The sequence below is a fragment of the Malaclemys terrapin genome, chromosome 11 (assembly GCF_027887155.1).
Source record: "Malaclemys terrapin pileata isolate rMalTer1 chromosome 11, rMalTer1.hap1, whole genome shotgun sequence".
Lineage (NCBI taxonomy): Eukaryota > Metazoa > Chordata > Testudines > Emydidae > Malaclemys > Malaclemys terrapin.
In genome coordinates, this window is record NC_071515.1 from 61,991,847 (window position 1) to 62,014,395 (window position 22,549).

The 22,549-nt window shown below is 39.7% G+C and overlaps 1 protein-coding gene across 9 annotated transcripts in view; it reads right to left on the bottom strand.

The window, feature by feature from the left end:
• The window catches only part of R3HDM1 (R3H domain containing 1), a 147,233-nt gene that overhangs the window by 114,089 nt on the left and 10,595 nt on the right, over positions 1-22,549 (bottom strand). The window contains exon 2 of one of the 9 annotated variants that reach the window (XM_054043865.1): positions 5,351-5,449. The exons of 7 other annotated variants lie outside the window; for them this stretch is intronic. The gene's annotated coding sequence lies outside the window, so the exon portion shown is untranslated. Of the gene's footprint in view, positions 1-4,676; positions 4,831-5,350; positions 5,450-22,549 lie in introns of those variants that run through there. One more of the 9 variants, XM_054043866.1, reaches the window with a different exon arrangement.

Consider the following 22,549-nt stretch of genomic DNA (forward strand, 5'->3'; position numbering starts at 1 on the left):
AGGAGTCAAAGCACACTAGAGAACTTTTAGTGCCTGTCAGCAGGGTCCACAAACACTTAGTGAACAGCAGGTTAGTAGATTTACACACCTGCTTCCTGTGAACTAAATATTTGTGCAAACAAGCGGGTCCAACCTGACCAGTTTTCCTCGTATTCAGTGGCTAACGAAGCTTTCCTGGCATTCCTGAGGAGGGAGGAGGACTTTTTGCAAAGAAGCAGCATATAGAGCACTTACCTAGCATATGCATTTCCTTCAGACAGAAAAGGCACTTAGAGTGTCCATTGTTGATAGGGATAGCTTGTTCAGAAGACAGGTAGGTCTTGAATCCAGGGGACATGAACTCCACCACATCCAGAGCCAAGACAGCACATGGACTTGTAGACCTTGTCCATCAGCAAATTCACACACAGAGACACACACACACTTAGTTTTTATTGTCTGTTTATTCCACTAGCCAAAAAAACACTAAATAACTAACATCTAACCAAAAAGGATTTATTTGCACCGTATGCCAAGAGGTAGATGCTACAGGTGTTCAGTCTTGCAACCACAAGCAGTAAGAAGGAACTGTCGTTTCCCTATCTTTTATGTTCTTGGCTACAGTGTGCCAGAGGGCTCGGAGGGGTGACCCCAAACACTGCTATTCAGAAGATTCTTATCTAGCTCGCCTGGAAGGCACCAAAAATAAAATACATGTGCACAGTCACTTTAATAGATTTTGTGCTTTGGTGTTTTGTTATGGTTGGAGTGGTGCCAACAGTTTGCTAGGCACTTTTTCCAGACAAATTTTTAAAAGCTTTTCATGACAGGGATCCTGCCTCTGTGTGCACTTGAATATTATCTAGCAAAACGGGGCCCTTATCTGGATTGAAGCATGCTACCACAACACCAAAAACAGTAACATGCTCCTTTCCCCCAGAGAGATTAGAGTCTATATGGTCCTAATTTTTCATCTTTGCACTTCAATGGAAGTAGCTAGCTGGTGAATTTACAGAATGAAGTGAAGTTCTGAGTCCAAATAACCAATGTTTGAAGAAGGCAGATATTCATAGTGTTCCATCAGAACATCAGCGGATAGGTCTTACAGCTGAACAGTTGTCTCCTTACCTTTGTTTTGGTCTTCAAATTATCAAAATAAAATAAAGACTAATCTTAAAAGGCAAGTTTTACTTTAAAATTCAAGTTCCATTAGAATTTTTCACCACTCACTTTTTTTTGGGGGGGGGGGGGGGAGGGGGGAGGGAGGGAGGAAGGAGGAGGGAAGCAGATCCTGAAACAGTTTAAGAAATTTTGGTTTCAGATAACTGGCAGGCTCAGGCATGTGTGGATAGGGAAAAAATTGTTAAAATAGCAGCTGAAAATCATTTAACTTAATTGGTGTACTGAGATCAAAAGATTTTTAACGACTATTTAAAAAAGAATTTCACACATCTATGTGGGATGACAGAGCCTACATGGTTTTCACTAATTTACCTTAAACTGTTTCAGGATGTGACCCCTCCCCCAAAAAGAAAAAAGTTATAAGCATGCATACGATCATAGAGTCATAACAGAAGTGGTGATGTCTAGAAATGAAGGTAAATCATGCAATATTTTCTATAGTATTTTGAACATTTGTCCATTTCGCTCTACCCTGTTGCCTCACAACAGCACACACTTGGTTATTCCCTATTGCCGCCTCCTCTTTTCCACCAAAATCATCTTTCCTGTTTAGCATCTTCCACACAGCTCCATGTATCTCTGCAGTGGCTTTCATTTTTCTATTACAAAATTCAAACCACTTTGCATATTCCAAGCAATTCATAACTTTGCCCCTGCATACTTCTGTTCTAATCTCCTACACACTACCCTTGTTTTTATAACCGCTCCTTTTGTTTCCTTTGCCTAATCCCAACTTTTCATACTGCTCAATACATCACCTTCAAGAAAAACTTTTGAAAAGCCACCTGTTCAATTGAAATATACCAGCTATAAGACCACGTCACAATACAAAACAAACAGGGTACCATTCTGCAATGTACAGTACCCACTTGTGACTTCAGATTATGAAGTTTTCAAGACAAGAACTCCAAATGGCGGAGTTCATGTTACACATTACCTACCATACAGACTTATGGAGCTATACTAGTGATACTCCTTAAAATACACATTAAAATAAGGCACACAGGAATTTCCGTAAGTTGCAAGCCATTTCCTTTGGAGATATTGTTGACTGGATTTTACATATTAAAAACCATTTCCTGCCAAACCAAATAAACATTTTTTAGATAATTAAACTGTTATAACATGTTTGTGAACAAAAACCTAAAATAAAAATAAAAATTGTGAACTATGACTAATCTTCTATTTTATGACTAAGCCTCTATTGGTATTGGATCAGTTATTAAAGTTATGAACTGTATGTGCTGCATTGTACCTATGTAAAGCCAGGTCAGTTTTCTTAAGTAATACACATCACGGTGCACATTTTTTTCCCCAGTAGATAAATTTTTAAAAGGTTTTTCCTCTATTTACGAATAAGATTTAGTATTTACCAAAACATGTATCTGAACACATATGTTCTTTAACAGCCATTTCTTTAGCTCTGCAACAATTGACTACCAACTGACAAAACAGAACATTAAAAAAAAATTAGATGTGAAAAAGTAAAAATATATGCTTTCATTTAACTGCTCAAAACAGCGAAGCAAAAGCATAGATCACGTTAAAAAAAACTGGAAGTGGACTACATCCACCCTGATTGAATTGGCCCTGTCAACACCGGTTCCCCACTTCTGAGGTACTCCCTTCTCTTCATGTGTCATTATATAATGCCTGCATCTGTAACTTTCACTCCATGCATTTGAAGAAGTGAGGTTTTTTACTCACAAAAGCTTATGCCCAAATAAATCTGTTAGCCTTTAAGGTGCCACCAGACTCCTTGTTGTTTTTGTTAAAAAAAAAAAGTTTGCATCAGCAAAATGCTGCTTTGTTCTCAGACCATAATACACTTCCATTAAAATCTAAAAATATTCAGAACATGGTTTGGTATTCATATTTTAAAGGCATACATTGTTTAATCTCCATTTTAAATGGATACGATTTTAATTATTTAGCAGGTTACTTAAATGGCCCAAAAAAAATCTTCATTTAAGTTCAAAATGAATGTGAAATACAAAAGTAGCCCACAACAATTATATTAAACAAACAAAAAAAAAAAAAACACCCAAAAAATCTAAAAACATTAAACCAGAAAATATTTATACACAATTAGATTTTTATTGTTAAAATGTGGGAGCTTTCATTTTTTTCCTTTATTTCCATCCACATGAATGGAAAGGTGATTAGACATGGAAATGTCTAAGATATGAGTTTTAAGTTCCTATTGTTGATGGCTTGAATAGATTTCTAATTTTAACAGCACAAAGCCTTTAATCTGTTCTTGGCTTCCAGGTAAGCAACTTGTACCACAACTGTTAGTAACCAAAAGGAGACAATTATCCAGGAAAAGTTTAAACACCATGCAGGAATTATGATGGACATCAATTCCGACACAAAATGTACTGTAGTAAAAAGATCTAGTGATCTGGTACATTACTATATTTTTGATATATTATGCTACTAGTTTTCACCATAAAGTTGCAACCCGCCTATAAGCCAATACCAACTAATTTTTCCAATCTGCATTTTAAAAAGCAGTATAAAATGCCAGTGCACAGAAAAAGAGTGGAGTGTACACATATTTTTGAACTGATAAGAAATAAAATTAACCTGTATAATCTACAGATAATTAATGTCAGAATTTTCAGACTGCATAATTAAAAACAAAACTGAAAACAGTCCTTTGATTAACAGTAGTTTTTTTGTTTCTTGGGCGTATGGCTTTCTTCTGTAATCAAAGCAATGACAGTTCTGGGATTTGCTTTGTTAGCGCATTAACTTATACATTTAAAAAATGGAAGTGCCAATCTTGAAGAAATCAACAGTCCTCCTTTTCTAATCTCCTGAAAAAGATCATTCTCTCATCTAAATTGGATTTGTTCTATGACATAAAAATTTGATTAATGCCCTGCTTAGGTTTAAATACATCTATCATGTCTTACACAGCCTTTTCAAAATGAACCTAGAGCAAAAGTCTATTTCCAGTTCAAACATTTTATCTATCAATATCTTTATAAAAGAAAACATTTTAGCTTAATTATAGTTAAACTGTTTCATCAACACAATGGTAAGAGACCAGTACTGTCAAATGAACACTTTTTTCCATGTTCAATAGTGCAACTGAACAACATTTTCCATTTTTGCAACATAAGCAAATTATGTCTTGTCTTAACAAAAGGATAAATTTACAACAGTTTTTCTATTCTGGTAGTAGTATAATATTCAGCTGTAAAAATAACCTAGCAAGAATGCCTCTCTCAAACCAGTTTACACACACATTCATACACACACGCACAAATATATATTTTAAAGAGTATTTTTGTGGGCATGTGATAAAACAAGTAAGCTACAATTTCTCTTTTAATATCAATGTTTTTAATAGTTAACATTTTCCATGCTAACTGCTTAGGCCTAAACATCGCTTTTGTAAGAACACGAATCAAATGAAAACAATTAATGGTTACAGCTAGTCTGTAGAGATTTTTAGCTTTCTTTTCAGATTATGTTTTAAACATTACATTGCAGAATTCACATACCTGGATCGTACTGGCATTTAGCTTCATTATGCAGAGTTACTGAAGATATGCTTTCCATAGTATCTCATACCTAGGCTTTTGTATTGTTCCTTTAAAGAGCTTACTGCACAAATACACTTAGCTTAACATTCAAGCATTTGTAGGTACCTGCTAAAGCAATCTGTTAAGGCACTTGCTGAAGCCTCAGAGACAATAGAAAATCAACAGCTGTATGTTGTGATGTCAGTAACACCCTGGCCAGTCACCACACAGAGAAACTAAAATGCATCAGAAGCTATATTGAGCTCTTCATTAGCAATTCAGTATCAAGTGATGCAAAAGCCTTGTGAAACTGTAAATGTGTTATAAAATGGCTGTAGGGGGGAGTTTAGTCATTCTCTCCATTAAAATTCTGTGGCACATCTCCCAGTATAAGAAGTTTATTATTACTATGAAATTATTATTTTTTGTTAACTGACAAACAGTAAATATTGTGCAAAACCGGTGTTGCTGTGCAGATAGTCATTTTCTTTTTAAAAACAATGCTATTTTACTTTTTCCATTTCATATTATAAGCAATGGGATTAAAAAAATAAATTAAAAAAATTTTATCCATTTACTAAGTACTCATCACAGTAGTATCTGAACATTTTTTAAGTTTTTAGTCAGATTTTTTTAAAGTGTTTTATCGGTACCTGTTTTCAACTTCAAGGGCAAAATAAACAACCAGCCAGTGTAGCTGAAGGTAACATTTTGCATGTTGGTTTGGTTTCTTCAAATCCTCTTAGATTTATCTGGAAAAAAGTGAGTTACTTCACTATACCAGCAGATGGACACATGAAAAGAACACATTTCTGATGACAGCATTCACATGGGTGCTTACTGGCTGAAATAACTCACTTGGAGACTTTCCAAGCAAAAAATGAAACAAACTGAACTAACGGCAGACTGGTGGACTAGAATTATCTCCACCACCAAAATGGACAATATTGTCTGGGCTAATATAAGAAGATTTTTTCAGAACACAAATGTGGAAGAAAAGCAGTAATTATTCCCCCACCACCCCTGAAATAAAGGGTGGACCATTATCCATTTGCTGCAGTCCAGAGGATCAGACTTCCAAAAGCAGCATCTAGGTCAGAGGTGGGCAAACTATGGTCCACGGGCCACATCCAGCCCGCGGGACCCTCCTGCCCGGCCCCTGAGCTACTTCCTCAGGAGGCTAGCCCCCGGCCCCTCCCCTGCTGTTCCCTCTCCCCCGCAGCCTCAGCTCACTGTGCCGCCGCCGGCACAATGCTCTGGGCGGCAGGGCTCTTGCAGAGCCGCGGCATGTCCTGGTCCTCTAGGCGGTGCGGCTGTATCACGACCAGCCACCGGTGCTGCAGGCAGCACAGTAAGGGGGCAGGGAGAAAGGGGGTTGGACAGAGGGCAGGAGAGTTCGGGGTGGTGGTCGGGGGCAGGGGTGTGGATGGGGGCAGGGCAGTCAGAGGGCAGGGAACGGGGGGGTTGAATAGGGGCAGGAGCCCCGGGGGAAACAGTCAGGAAGGGGAGGGGAGTTTGATGAGGAGACGGGGGGCAGTCAGGCAGGGGTTACGGAGGTTGTCAGGGGACAGGGAGAAGGGATGGATGGGGCAGGGGTCCCGGGGGGGGGCCGTCAGGAGGCGAGAAGCAGGGGGGGTTGGATAGGGGGTGGGGGTCGGGCCACACCTGGTTGTTTGGGGAGGCACCTCCTCCCCTAACCTGCCCTCCATACAATTTCAGAAACCCAATGTGGCCCTCAGGCCAAAAAGTTTGCTCGCCCCTGATCTAGATAATGTTGCCATGTCTAATATAGGGCTTGTCTCCATGGGAATGTTGCATCAAATTAGTATGTCAACTCTAATTGCAGTAATGTAACTAAATCAAACTGAAGCGTATCCATAATGCTATGTTATACTGGGTTAAAATACTTTCCTTGTTAATCACTGCATTCGCATACCTCTGCGCTCGTTCAAATTATCCACTTAGCATTCTGGACAGATATCTGACAGCACAACATTCTGTCGCTCAACTCTATTCTCTGATTTTTCTCCTGGTGTATTTTGGGACACCCACTGGAACCTGTCTGTGCAAACGCATGAGAGAAACTAACATTCTCATGATTCCTAGATTGACACCCATTAATTTTGCCAATGCCATTTTTGAACTGCTGTCAGGTAGCATGAAGGAAACTCTGCAGAGTGCCATGATCCTGACAGTCATTAATACAAACAAGATGATGCACGTATACTGGCAGGTTCAGGGGTGGCTGTATTTGGCAGTGCAGCTCTGTAGGGCTACAGGAACAGGTAACTGAAATCAGGCAGTTACTTCTGCAGAGCATTTATCTGGAGCATCTTCACTTGACTGAGCCCAAGTGCTTCTCCATCAACACAGAGTGTGTGGTAGGATGCAGAGGGGCAAAAGTGGGATGACCAGCAGTGGATGCATTAATTCAGGATGCAAAAGACTTTCCTAGAGATCAGTGAACAAAAATATGAACAATGCATCTGTGAAGGAACTGAAGTTAGGACTTGTCTACACCTACTCCAGAATAACTATTCCTGAATAACTCCAGGTGTAGACAAGCCCATCATGATCAAAGGGCTTGGCTACACTTGCGAGTTAGAGCGCATTAAAGCAGCCCCGGGCGCCTTAGCTCACCACCCGTCCACATTGGCACGGCACGTAGAGCGCTCTGACTCCAGGGCTAGAGCGCTCCTGGTACTCCACCTTGGCGAGAAGATTAACACTTGGCGCACATTGGCGCGGGGGGGACATTGGGAGACCCGCGCCGCGGGGGGGACGGAGGAGGGGGGGACACGGGGAGACCTGCGCCGCGCCGCGGGGGAGGGACGGGGGGAACACGGGGAGACCCGAGCCGAGCCACGCCGCAGAAGCCGCGCCCGGGGGGGGGGGCGGGACCCGAGCTGCGGGGACTGGGCTGGGCCGGAGCCGGGCCGTGGGGCCAGACTGGAGCCAAGCCGGGCCAGAGCCCTTCTCCCGCCCCCACCACCCCAGCTTACCTTGTGCTGCTGGCCCGCCCCTGCTTCGTCTCAGACTTCCCGCGAATCAGAGATTCGCGGGAAGCAGGGGAGGGGGCGGAGCGTGCAGGGGAGGGGAGGAGGGGGGGAAGTGAGCTGGGGGCGGGGTGGACAGCTGCAGCGCGGGGCCCTCTTGGCGCGGGGCCCAATTCAGCCGAATCAGCTGAATCGGCCTAAAGCCGGCCCTGGGGATAGCTATCACAATGCACTGCTCTCTGTGGCCATTGCAAGAGCTGCTAATGTGGCCATGCCAGTGCACTTGCAGCTGTCATTGTGGACAGATTGCAGCGCTTTCTCTACTGTGCTCTACAAAGGCTTGTTTAACTCAAAGCGCTCTACATCTGCACGTGTAGCCATGCCCAAAGAAAACAAATGCTGAGGCCCATTATCAAAAGACTGCTCACTCCACCCAGACCCTACTGTGTTAACTGCAATCGGGGGTTTAGTCTTGAAGCTGAAAGGTAGGTCTCCCTGAGTCTGTTATACAATGAGAAAACAGTTCCTTGTCCCCTTATACTGCAATGAGTACCATGTAGATGGATTCCTGTACCCATGCAAAGCTCACTGAAGGTTCAGAGTACTGGAAACTGCCACGACTCTCTTAATCCATCAAATAGTACAAAACAGATGATCGATTTGCACTTTGTTCATCAGTATTGCAGCTTATAAATTCATTACAGCAGTTGTAAACTAAAGCCAGGATATTTAAAAGGAAGATTTATGCTTTAAAATATGTACTAATAGATAAGTTATTGAAAAGTATGGGAGTAACTAGGTGTTACATTTTTATTGTGCTTACTGTTTTTACAAGATTACAGTAACTGAAATGAGGAAAAATATTTTCCACATTTTTTTTAGTTTACTATGTGCATTAGATGGCACTTCCAGTACAGAGTTTCAGGATTCGTGCACAGCTCTGTGAAGAGTTCAGGAGCACGCTCTTGTCCAGGCCCTGGAAGAGGGTGTGATTGTGTATATCAGTGTTTCAGCTTTGCTACTGCTGTTAAAGTCAACAGGCAGCAGACAGGCGGCTGCACAAAAAAAAGGGGAGGAAGAATGGGCCCAAGAACATCTAGTGTTGTTGGACTCTGGACTGCTCTAGAGATGGAAGAAAACACTCATGAACTTCAAAAAGGATGTCTTTAGTGAAAAATTCAGAAAAACAAGGAGTCCGGTGGCACCTTAAAGGCTAACACAATTTATTTGAGCATATGCTTTCGTGGGTAAAAAGCCCATATACCTAAATAAATTTGTTAGTCTTGAAGGTGCCACCGGACTCCTTGTTGTTTTTGTGGATACAGACTAACACGGCTACCCCTCTGAAGTTTGAAAAATTCAGGACATACAATTTCACATGAGATTTTGCATCGGTGAGAGTAAAGTTGGCAGTGTTTTATTTCATGCCCCCTCCTCCCCACTCTTCAAGCACACCTCCACTTCCTCAACAGCTAATATTTTACAGATGCTACGATCAGAACCCTACACACACCAGTGAAATTCACCAAAGCCAAGCTAATCTCATTTTGTTGCTTGGAAAAGGTCTGAGCAACAGTAATAGAGCTGATCCCTGGATAGGATGACTACAAATCAGAAGTTTGGAAAAGAGCAGAGTAGCAGACTCTGTACTATCAACAGCCATGTTCAATCTAAGCAGCCAGGATACTGAGAGATGGGTAGAGAAACATGCAATAGTACAGTAGTCACGCCACCACCTGTCTCATTTGCCAACGTTACCAGCAATGATTTTGTTTTTTCTGCTAGAATATTAAAAAAAAATATCCTTAATAGCACTGGGCCAGGAACACGTCCCTATTGCACACGGAATCTTCCTACTCCCAATCAATTTTTTCCAACACCAAACATGGTGGGATATAAAAAGATTAAGTTTCTACCTTCAGGAGTCCATTTCTTTAAGAAAACAGCAAGCCTCAAGATAGGTCTATTTAACATTAGATGTTTCTTCCCTGCCACTTTCCCTTCCACCCCAACAACTTCATTAGAGCAGCAAAGCAGCCAGTGCGAGTTTACCTCCTGCCCCCCATAATCCATCTTCCCCATCCCTCCTGCCCTCACTGTTGAGTAGATTTGGTATAAAAGGTAGTTTCTGAAAAGAAATATTTGGTATTAATGGTCATTTTCTGCTGTTCTTCAAAACTAAAATTTTCTCCATTCTTCTAGACAATTCCACAAAGAATTACTCTCAGAATGGCCACCACCTGCTATTGTTCAGTGACACTCAGGCCACAGGTTGCCCTCAATTAAGATGCCCTCCTTTAAAATGGCTACGGACGCATTGTTTTCTGTAGAAATGAAGCCAAGCTGCTCTCAGGGAAAATCATGGCAAGGAAGAGCACTATAAAGAGTATTGTGAACAGACGCAAAGAGAGCCACTGCCAAGGACAACTAGAGACTTCAGGCCCATTGAAAAAAAAGGATCATTAAAAAACTTCCTACCAACAATGCAATCAAATCACCCACAAAACAAGACAACCATGGATCTACATCACAAATACACCTCTACCCTGATATAACGTGACCCGATATAACACGAATTCGGATATAACGCAGTAAAGCAGCACTCCGGGGGGCTTGTGGGGGGTGTGGGACTGTGCACTTCAGCGGATCAAAGCAAGTTCGATATAACGCGGTTTCACCTATAACAAGGTAAGATTTTTTGGCTCCCGAGGACAGCGTTATATCAAGGTAGAGGTGTAGCTGATAAAGACTCATGAAGAAGTCTGTCAACTGTTAAACATCACTACCAGATTTTTTTTTTTTTTTTTTTGAGTAAAAACAAAGTAAGTAGGAAGTTTTATATTAGGAAGCTTTCAACTTCAGCTAAATATGATAGTTAGAATTTTATACTGTTGTAAAATATTGATTTTATTCTAAACTCAGTAGCCAATTCTGTGTCTCCAGCAGTTAGCTTATTACTATAATGATACTAGTACCCAATGCTAACAGCTACTTTGATCCCATGAAACAACCTATAAAAAGATTGATTTAGCTGTAGTCAACAAAACTATATATTAACATAGTCCTATTCTCAGACAGTAAAAAGGGTAAAAACAGGAACAGAAACAGTTTTTTCAAGAGATATATTTTAACATTTTTATATTTTAAAAAGGTAAATTCAGATATGTGAAGTAGATATGGAGTCCTCTAGGATGATAAATTATAATATTTGATATATAATGGTAATGTAACCAGGAAGGTTTAAAACATGTTAGTTTAGGTTTCCATTCATTTGGCACCCTAATGGATAATATTTACATTTTCAATTTGCCAGTGAATTAGTTTCCCAAACATCCCTTTGGTCCCAGGCATTAGAACCTAGCAAATTCTTTCAAATAAAATTCATTTAAAATTACTTAGGGAAGCGGGGAAGAGAAGAGAGAAAAACATTTTCAGAGTAAGTATATAGGATCCAAGAAGAAAGGCCAAAACAAAAAACAAAAAAAAACCATGTCCCCTTTAAGAAGACCTCCAGTCTGACCCCAGCCAGCAGAGCTCCAACTGCTTATCATTCTAGGAGGCAGGCTCTCCCCCCTTCCCTGGGGCATCAGGTCAAGGGAAGAGTTGCTTAACCCAGTTCATCAGACCTTTATCTCAAAGCCCTAAGTCACAGCCACTAAACTCACAGTTAGAATAAACTGAGTCTCCAGAGCCCAGGTCAAGCCCGTAACCTAGAGCCCAAGGGGCCTGCAACCGGTAGCAACCAGTATGGCTTCTGGTCCCTTCTCTCTTGCTCAGCTTCCTTTTCTTGTTTATAAAGCTCAGTTCCAAGGGTTGGACAGAGTGCTCCTGGATTGTGCCCCCAAGATGTCTTGGCTGTAAACTCCCTACTGTCCCATTAAGAATGCCCTGAGCTACGGGAAGTTGTGACAAAAATGCAACTGGAAGAGTTTTTAAGATAAGAACGCTTCTTATTTTCTCAGAGTTGCATACATTCAAGAAAGACTGACAAATTTTCTCAAATTTAAGAAAACAAAACAACCCCCTCCCCTAGCTATTGGCCGCCCATGTAAAATTTTAAACAGAAAGGGTCTATTGAGGAAAGTGGGCTATGGGGGGAGGGAGATGTTTGGCCAGATTTCTAGCAAAAGTCAAATTGCAATTTAAGGGTCCTAATTTAGCACCTACATTATCTCCCTAAACTGAAATGAGAATTAATATATAACTTTGCAGAACAAAACGGTCTACAAACATATACTGTGCATTGTGTATTAACTTTAGATTGATGCTATATTTACCCATAAAAAGGCAATGCTTCATGGTTAAAAAAGGCATGACAGCCTTTTCTGCAATCTTCAGGAGAGCAACAAAGCTGGCCTGGCCAGGCCTTTTAAGATAGATATCTTCATGATAAACATGAAAATTCTGAAAATTTGAACAAACTAGCAAGATCCTCCTTAGTTAGTGCGAGTTGTTAGAGTGGCCATATACTATTGAAAAAAATACTTGCCTTTAGGTGTAATTTTAAGGCATTGGACTTCACACCTGTAACATCAGAATGTCAAGATAATTTGAAGAACAGGAGTACTTGTGGCACCTTAGAGACTAACAAATTTATTAGAGCATAAGCTTTCGTGGACTACAGCCCACTTCTTCGGATGTGGGCTGTAGTCCACGAAAGCTTATGCTCTAATAAATTTGTTAGTCTCTAAGGTGCCACAAGTACTCCTGTTCTTCTTTTTGCGGATACAGACTAACACGGCTGTTACTCTGAAAGATAATTTGATCATTCTTGAGCTACTCTTTCCTTGAGCAGCCACCAGTTAGAGCAGTTCATTGAAAAATAAAGTTGGCTCATTTCTGAAGTTTGCAACGGTGTTTTTAAAATTTATAAGTTTTTTTGTTAAGGATACTTGCCAGATGGATTTACAACACCTACTCTTCTTTAGACTGCAAGCTTTTCAGGGCAAGGACTATCGCGGTTGTACGTTTGTGCAGTGCATAGCACGGTGGGGCTCAGGTCCATGCACAGGACTCCTAGACATTACTAGATTACAAATAACTAAAAGTAACTTAAAGTCACCTATAGAAGTTCCTAATGACTAAACAATGCAATTCACTTCTTAATCTATCTTTATTTCCCACTGGCAACATAACTTCGTACGATTAGTCACTATTGCCACACACACCATGAACTAGAACAACTGGGGGGGGGGGGGGGGGGAAGTGTAACTACTTATAACAAGAGCCTACTTACCCACAAAATGTAGCTTTATTTTTAGCTCTACTTTCCATTACGATATAATGCCAAATTCTTGGGACAGTCTATCTTGAATCCCAGGATGCTAACAATTAACAACATCACTTTCTTTGCACTAGTAATTTTTACAGGAAATGTGCAGTAATAGCAGCCTCCTTACATTAGACATTGCAATATACAATACTGACAAATTTAAGTTCATGAGAGTCATTACCAAATGAAACATTTCTTTGATTTTGGGAAAGCATTTAAAAAAAACCTGGAAATATGTACCTTAGAACCCTCTATTTTAGTCTCCCATCACTACATGAGGTAGTTACACAAACAGCATCCATTTTAATACTACAAAAATAAATATCAAGCAACCTGAGACATAAAAGACTCCACAATGTTTAATATAGGGAAGGCCGTTTTAATCTTATTAAAATGTATTTCTATTCTTATTGTTTAGTGAAGATATGAGATGCCTATATACTCCTGGCATAATCACAGACACTTTTGGAAATATAAATAGCTCCAATTTAAATTGTCCAGTATGGATAGTTTAGTGGTTTGAATTCAGCAAGAGAAAGACTAAAGCTAGAATTGTCACCGCTATCAGAACTCTCTTGGCTTTTCAACTTGTCACCCACGCATACGTTCACAAAATATTAAAGTTAATGGTACAGAAAATAATACAACTTCATCCTGTGATGAACAAATTGACTCACATATAATCAACAAGTAAATGGGTTACAGCTATATGCTTGAGAACATGGTCTTATTTGTCAAAATTAGTCTGCTGTTGGGCAAAGACCTCCATAGTGAAGCAACGAGCTTGGAACAGGTCATCACCTGCCCAAATACTTAATAGACCCAAACCCATTTAGCTTTTAGAAGCAGACAAGATGAGGCCTATTCAAACTACATATTCAGGACCATAGCTCTGCTATAACTTTTTTTTTTTTAAATATACAAGTTTAACCAGATGACACTGGTTGACATGATCTTCATTGCTTGCCAGCTGCAGGAAAAATGTAGAGAACACCTCAGACCATTATACCTGGAATTCATTGGCCTAACAAAAGCCTTTGACTCTATTAACAGGGAAGCATTATGGAAAAGCCTTCTGAAGTATGAATGTCCACTGCAATTTGTCACTATTCTTCATCGCCTTCATGACGACATGCAAGCGGTGATCCTTGGTGACTGATTTACTCCAGCTCCTTTTAGAACTAAGATAGGCATCAATGCTCTTCTTCATCTTCTTTGCTGCAATGCTTTATTTGATCAGTAATAAGATCCTGGTAGAAGTACAGCTAATCTACCAAATGGAGAGCAAGCTGTTCAACCTTGGCTGCTTTTGATCCAGAATCAAAACATCGCTGACTTCAGTCGGTGAGCTGAAGTATGCTGACGACACTGTAGCATGTGCTCACTCAGAAACAGATCTTCAGGTGATCATCAACGTCTTTGCTAAAGCATATCAGAAAATGGAACTGAAGCTTAACATTCAGAAGACAAAGGCCCTCCAACAGCGAACTCCTGGTGTAATATTCCCAGCACCAGTAATACAGATCCACAATAATCCTCTAGAGAATGTTATGCACTTCCCATATTTTGGAAGCCACCTCCCACATACAGCTGATATTGATGAAGAAATCCGGTATGAGCTCAAATGTGCAAGCTGAGCTTTTGGCCATCTGAGAAAGAGGATGTTTGAAGATTGTGACATCAGAATCAAAACCAAACTTCAGAGTAACAGCCATGTTAGTCTGTATCCGCAAAAAGAAGAACAGGAGTACTTGTGGCACCTTAGAGACTAACAAATTTATTAGAGCATAAGCTTTCGTGGACTATAGCCCACTTCTTCGGATGCATATAGAATGGAACATATAATGAGGAGATATATATACACACATACAGAGAGCATAAACAGGTGGGAGTTGTCTTACCAACTCTGAGAGGCCAATTAATTAAGAGAAGAAAAAAAAAAAAAAAGAAAAACAAAAAACAAAAAACTTTTGAAGTGATAATCAAGCTAGCCGAGTACAGACAGTGTGATAAGAAGTGTCAAGGGCTCGTTCACCTGCACATCTACCAATGTGATATATGCCATCATGTGCCAGCAATGCCCCTCTGCCATGTACATTGGCCAAACCGGACAGTCTCTACGCAAAAGAATTAATGGACACAAATCTGACATCAGGAATCAAAATACTCAAAAACCAGTGGGAGAACACTTTAACCTGTCTGGTCATTCAGTGACAGACCTGTGGGTGGCTATATTACAACAGAAAAACTTCAAAAACAGACTCCAAAGAGAGACTGCAGAGCTAGAATTGATATGCAAACTAGACACAATCAACTCCGGTTTGAATAAGGACTGGGAATGGCTGAGCCATTACAAACATTGACTCTATCTCCCCTTGTAAGTACTCTCACACTTCTTATCACACTGTCTGTACTCGGCTAGCTTGATTATCACTTCAAAAGTTTTTTTTCTCTTACTTAATTGGCCTCTCAGAGTTGGTAAGACAACTCCCACCTGTTTATGCTCTCTGTATGTGTGTATATATATCTCCTCATTATATGTTCCATTCTATATGCATCCGAAGAAGTGGGCTATAGTCCACGAAAGCTTATGCTCTAATAAATTTGTTAGTCTCTAAGGTGCCACAAAAACCAAACTTGTGGTCTATAAAGCCTTTGGGATGTCCACCCTACTGTATAGGGCTGAAACATGGACAACATTCAGGAGACATCTTAAGGTGCTGGAGAAGCATCATCAACGCTGTATGCACACGATTCTCCAAAATCAAAAGGGATGATAGACACACTAACATCAGCGTCCTCTCAAGCCAATATGAGCATCGAGGTTATTATTATCTACCATCAACTTCACTGGGCAGGCCATGTTGTCCGAATGCCTGATTCTAGACTGCCAAAACTAATCTTCTTTCAACTCAGCCAAGGCAAATGTGCAAGAGGAGGGCAGAAAAAATGCTATAGGGATGTCCTCAAGGCGAATATGAGGAAATGCAACATTGACATCAACTCGTGGGAATGTATAACCCAGGACCGACAACAATTAAGGTACTCCTTGAGGCAGAGAACTCAGCACTTCGAGAATCAGATGCAACTACATGTAATGGAAAAATGGAAACAACAGAAAGAGTGTGCTAAGGCCCAAACCAATACCCCAGGTTCACCTGCCCTGCTCAGAAACACATCTGCAACTCGGCAGAGTCTGCAACTCCGGAGTAGGACTTATCAGCCATCAGCAGACCCACAGATAAATTTGAAATGGATAATCCATGAAAAACAATCATCCTTGACTTCAAGGGATTCAAGATGATGACAAATCTTCCTAAAATGAGTTTTAATACTATTTACTAATTAATCCACTCTTATAAGTGGAATTTTGTACGATTTAAAACTACATCTTCAATCATCTGACATGTACACACATTTTCTTTATTGCATACAAGGGAGGAAGGGAACAACAGAGATGATGTTGCTGTGAGTTCTGAATTTCCTGACACCTGTGAGAAATTAAAGTTTTAAATCTTGACACTGCTATTATAGGATTTTTTTCATACAAGTGGAATGCCAAGTGTCATCACTACATAGCATTTGTATGAGGAAGGCCACAGGAACAGAAAGTGGCCATATTCAGATATGGGGAACAGCCTTCTCTATTGGTTTGGATCATGAAAGTCACAACTAAGCCCTGACAGATTTTTCTTTGTGCCTTTGCAAAGCAAACTTAAAAAGATACTGGAAAACCAAAAGTCTGATAGTAAATAATGGGAAGTAAATAACCTAGAAATCAGGTTAATGATCATGAATGTTCAAATCACTTCAGCATCATATTTAGACACGCTAGTGTTTCAAAGACTAAAGGAATGGCCTAGCTATATTACTGCATTCATTGAATTTATATTACTGCTCTGAATTTGTAGAAGAACAACAACAACAAAAAAGCCAACCATTTCAGAACTGTTATATATAATATTTAAAACACAGTTTCATGACCTCTTTCTTATGTGGAACTCAGAAAAAATGGGGGCAAGGGTAATTACTCCACAAAAGGCATTATGATCAAAATATCAGCATTTTTCTGACTTGTCTTATTGTCCCATAAATATTTTATAAGATGAAAGGAAGTTATATGGTGGTTACATCACAGAACTGGAATTAAAAGAGTCACCACCACTGCTTTGGCTTTGATTAAGTCACTTTACCCCTCTGAACCTCAGTTTTCCCAATCTCTAACAAGGAAATACCACAGAAGAATACTGACACTGTCTTCTGGTTGTGCATGTAAAGATACTACAGCAGTGCAAACTACTATTATTAAACATAAGTGTTTATTTTTCCCCCAATGTGTTTGCTGTGCAATGAATTGTGTATAAATACCTTGTATACAATGGTTATTTACAATGAAAAAACAAAAAAACAAAAAACCCACAACCCTCTTTTCACATGTTTAGTCTCCAACACAAGACAAAGGCCTATTCATGCAGACGCCAAAAGCCCTCAACTTCCAGTACAATTAAGAGTTGATGACCCTCACTGGATCCCTCTAAATATGTTTTACAATCTCTTCATCAATGTGCATGCTGAACTCATTAATATAAAATAGAAGTTACAGTCACACATCAAGGGGAAACTGTTTTAAAAAGATCAGATGATACAGTAGTCCAAAAACGTTTACAATTTTACTCCATTTTATTTATTTTAAAGGTATGTGATTTTGGAGGTAGAGAGATGTTTCTATACATTAGTCCTCACAGTCATTTGAGGGCATCTTCCAACAGAGGAAACAATCATGGCACTATAACAAGAACTCTAAAACCAGTCAATCCAAAACAAAGAAACGATAAAACCAGTGATTGGCTGCCTGAACAAGTTACTTGGGTTACTTGACAACACAAGCCCCACCACTATGATCAAAAGCAGCAAGTTATGTCAACGCTAGCTGGCAGCTGAGAGGGGGAAGAGAGTAGGAGGGAAAAAAATTTGTAGACACCTGAAAGACACAATGTTAAATGCCAAGAATAGCATTATAAAAGTGATAAAACAGGTGCAATTATTAAAATACAGGGTTCTAATAAATATTTACTGAAATACAAAAAACCTGATCTTTGAAAAGGGCAAAGGCTCAATTCACAGAAGCAGCATCACAATTAAGAATTAAACTTCTACTAGAAATAATATTTATCTCCCTTTCCCCCAACAGCAGCAGCAGCTTTCAACGACGCTTCAGACACTGTGCTCTACTGGAATTCTTAATAACTTTCCCTTTTTAGCACCAGCATTACTACATTTGAAGTGCCAAAGTGCAAGCAAAGGCCAGACCAAAAGGAGAGCAAGACAGAAGGGAGATGGGAACAGAGAAAGAAGTGGCAATTCCATTTAAATTTACTTTTAGTAGACTCCGAGTATCATATGCCATCAAATTAAAAACCACAGTCAGGAAAATTGAACCAGGATATATAATACAGCAGTGCTTAGAGACTTAGTGTTAAATAATAAAAAGATATAATCCCATGCCATGTGCAAAACCCTAATAAAATAGGAGAATTAACGTTGTACAACATTGATGTCACCAGAATGTATCCCCCACACTCCAATATATTTAAAAGCCTATTCACAATTTTATTATAGGCAACACAGGTAGTGAATCTGTAACCAAGGTTGCCCAACACTTTCTAGTCCAAGGCCCTATTTCTATCGCTTATAAAACTTTGCCAAAGTTTAACCATTCAAGCTGAAGTTTTCCATTCTGGCTATGTTTGATTCAGGCTTTTTTTTTTTTTTTTTTTTTTTTTTTTTTAAGTTAAAACAACTGAGCCATTGCTGAGAATGAAGTTACAGTAAAATACATTATTTTGCCCATATCAAAAAATTCTTACAGCCCTTTCGTTGAGAAGCTAAAGCGTCTCCATGTTTTGGAGTAGGGACTTGAAACCTGAAAAAGCATGGTTCGCTCTGGTATCAGCAAGTTACCTTTTGCCATTCTTGTGAAAATCTGACCAAATCTGCCAAGTCTAAAGCACTATCATTGTTTGAAATTGTTGCTGGGGTAAGTATGCGCTCATCAAGTTGGAACATAACACTGCCCGAATTAACTCAATAGTTTGATTCAGGGTCAGAGAGGATTCATACTTGCTGACACTGAATCCCAGGGAAGCATTAATTCTGGCATTTCTTAACTTTTGAATGCTTGACTTTGCAATCTTAATGTTCATTTAATGTAGTTAGTCCTTATTCATAATGAGGTCCACAGACCCAGGACATTGGGCCTCTGCTAGATATGGCCTTGGTGGCAGATCAGACCTGTCAATCAGTGGCGCTCCCTCTTTCTCAGGGCAAGAAAGCTGCTCAAAAGACTAACCACAATGTCTGCCCCTCTCCAAGAGACTGTATGAAATGTCTCTCTCTGAGAAGCATAAGGATCCAGTGAGGCATAAGAGAAAGAGGGGTCTCACTGATGTTCAGACCCCTCCAGTTGCCCCACCAAAAAGCACAGACAGGCTTTGTAGTTGTCCCCTTCCTCAATATCATCATTCTGATATAGCTAGAAAGAAGAGCAGCAAGTCCAGTAAGGCCCTGGACTAACATAAGGCACTCAGGGACAGATTTATAAAAGTGCTAAGCATTCACAACTGCAACTGAAGTCAACGGGAACTGTGTTTTGAACATATGAAGTGCTATCAAAATGCTAAGTACTCCAGAAAACAAAAACAAACAGAAGAAGGAAGAACAAACAAACAAAACAAAAACAAAAAACAAACCAAAAAAAAAAAAAAAAAAAAAAACAGGCTTTAGGTGCCTTACGTTGGGCATCCAAAATCAGTGGATACTTTTGGACTTACTTTCTGTGTCTCAGTTCCACAGCTATACAATGCAAATAATGCTACCCCCTACTATCACAGGGGAGTTGTGAATATTAAAGTTTATAATACTCATATTACAGTGAGCACCATAGAAACACTCATCTGGAAGTTGATAATTTTGTGTTTAGTGCAGGTTTTGCATGGTTTGTATTAAGTAAGGCATTAGGCCTCATACTCAATAAAGATCAAATAAATATTGAAAAGCTAACCATTCACTAAACGAGGCTGAGGTCAAATGGAAAAGTGATATGTGATCATGAAATTTAAGATTTATTATAATGCATACACAAAGTGAGGTTTAGGACAAGTTAGCATTTTCTAGCTTTTGAGTGCTTGACTTCTTCGCAACCCTAATGTTCTTAACAGATTTTTTACATGTAATTATTTTTTACATTAAGATTGCACATCACTCTTACAAGTGCCCAAAATTAATATTCCTTTTGTTTCCCTATTCTCTCTGGTCTGCTGTTGTCAACTCCCAACCTCCATTTTCTTGATCTATACTTCCTATTCTATTTCCTCTATTTGCCAGTGGCACTTTCCACTTTGTCATAGGTTGGTTGTTTTAAATCCACTAACCTAGGTGAGCAGAATTGTTTCCTGCGCAGTATCATCTTCCTGAGTCTATACTCAAAGCTCCAGTGGCTGTGCTGTTGCTCTTAATATTCTCCTCAGTTTTGGAAAGCTATCAGTTTTCACTGCTGCTACTGGGAACCCTCCACAGTAGTAAATCTGAACAGAATCAGGCCAGTTTCATTCTGACGCTGCTGGTTGGGAAAGCTGAGCTACAGTAGAGTCAGGAACAGATACTAATCACTGAGGAAAAAACACTCAAAAGGAAGGCTGGGAGGAAGTACAGGAGCAGAGGGCTTGTATTCTTGCATCAGCAAGAAAACTGAGGCAGGAATAGATAGAGTAGCAAAGAGGCCATATGATCATCATCATGGAACCAGAGTGCTCTAGGGCAAAAGAATGGTAAACAGAAAAAACATGCTGCCAGCATCCAGAAGGGAATTTGGGGGTGACTTTAATTTCATCAGAAATCTATTAGCCAGAAGCGGATATGAAACGTCAAACCTTTGAGCAAGGTTGAGGGACAATACCCTGTTTGAAATCCCACAACCTTCCCCTTTCCCAGCACCTTGGAGGTTAACTTCTCACCTGCACATTACCCCAGAGAATGGAGGACCCTATCATATCAGCCTTTGGGTAGGAGGTTTAATCTTCTGGCTACTAGGTGGCTGGTAAAATTTCCAAGCCATATATGTGCACCAATAGGTGTAAGGGGGTGGATAAGAGAGACTGATGGTAGAAATTAGAAAATAGAACACAAGAAAATTACAGGACAAGGATCTGAGGGAGAGAAACAAGGAGATACAGAAAATAAAGAAATTAAAATAGAAAAAGAAGGAAAAGATAATTGGGTAGAGTAAAGGCGGGAAGAAGAAACTGACATTGAGGAGAACTCAGGAAAAAACACACTGTGATGTATACTGGTGAAAAAAAAGAGTGTGAACCCAGGAAGGGAAAGAAAAAAAGTTGTTGTAAGTTACATTTTGAAAATGTATTACATATGAATGCTGATTGTCAATGTATTGAAAATAAGTATATCATCCGAAATACATGGCTATTTTATTCCTTCATGTTGCAGTATTTGCACAGGTTGGATTCAAGTTTGGTAGACTTGTTGGGCCCTGCCTATTAGAACCCATGTGCTCATACCTTGTATAATGATTAACCTGAAGCTCTTGTTGCATTGAAATCACACCACCATATATAGTTGAAAGCACTTGAACTTTCAAGCGTGCTTTTTCAATTACAGATTGAAAGTTTATGCACCAGAGATAAGTGTTGTTCCGAACAGATAGCTATTGGTTGGGATGTCATTATTTTAAATTATACATTTGATATCAGAACAGTTAGGATTGTTTAGAGTCTTTGATATACTATTTAGCCTATGCTATATAATAAATTATTATTATTTTATTAAGAAAAGTGAATTATATAGTTATAAATACCTACCTCATAGGGATGTTGTGAGAATTAAGTGTTTCAGAGCACTATATAAAATAGGTCTTTCATGTTTGCGTGAGTATATTTTCCACAAGTTCTTAATTTGCTCATTCTTGAAGGTTTCTAGTTTAAATCCTTTTGGAAAAAATGGTACTTAGGAAAGTAGAGACCCAACAATATTGACTAGAGATAGGCATAAAGCAAATTCTCTCTTGTGGCTACAGCTATTATTTTATAATAAGGGCTTGTCTTCACTGCAGAGTTAACTCAGGCTCTTACTTGCCCCTAACCTGGCTCCCATCCACACACAAAAACCTCTCACCTGATGCTTTACACCCAACTTAACTGGCCCATTCTTGGATATAAACCTCAAGTTTTGCTTACGCCCCATCTGACAATCTACCCACTTTGCAGTGTGAATGCAGCCTAAATCATTCAAGTATTGATTGTCCTCCAATACCTTACTACAATACCCCCATATGTCCAGAAGGACACACAAGTTCTTCCACAATTCACTGGGGAGGAAAAAATCAGAGCAATTTAGTTCAATTCATCACTATGTCCCACAGGAACCCCAGAAGTCCTAATGCCTCAAAGGACGGAGTCCATTACCAATATAGATGCAGTGGACTAGATGCACGTCAGTATGACTTTGCAGTGTGGCTATTCACTGCAGTTAATTAACTCTGCAGTGAAAACATACCCTAAGTTTCATCTGCA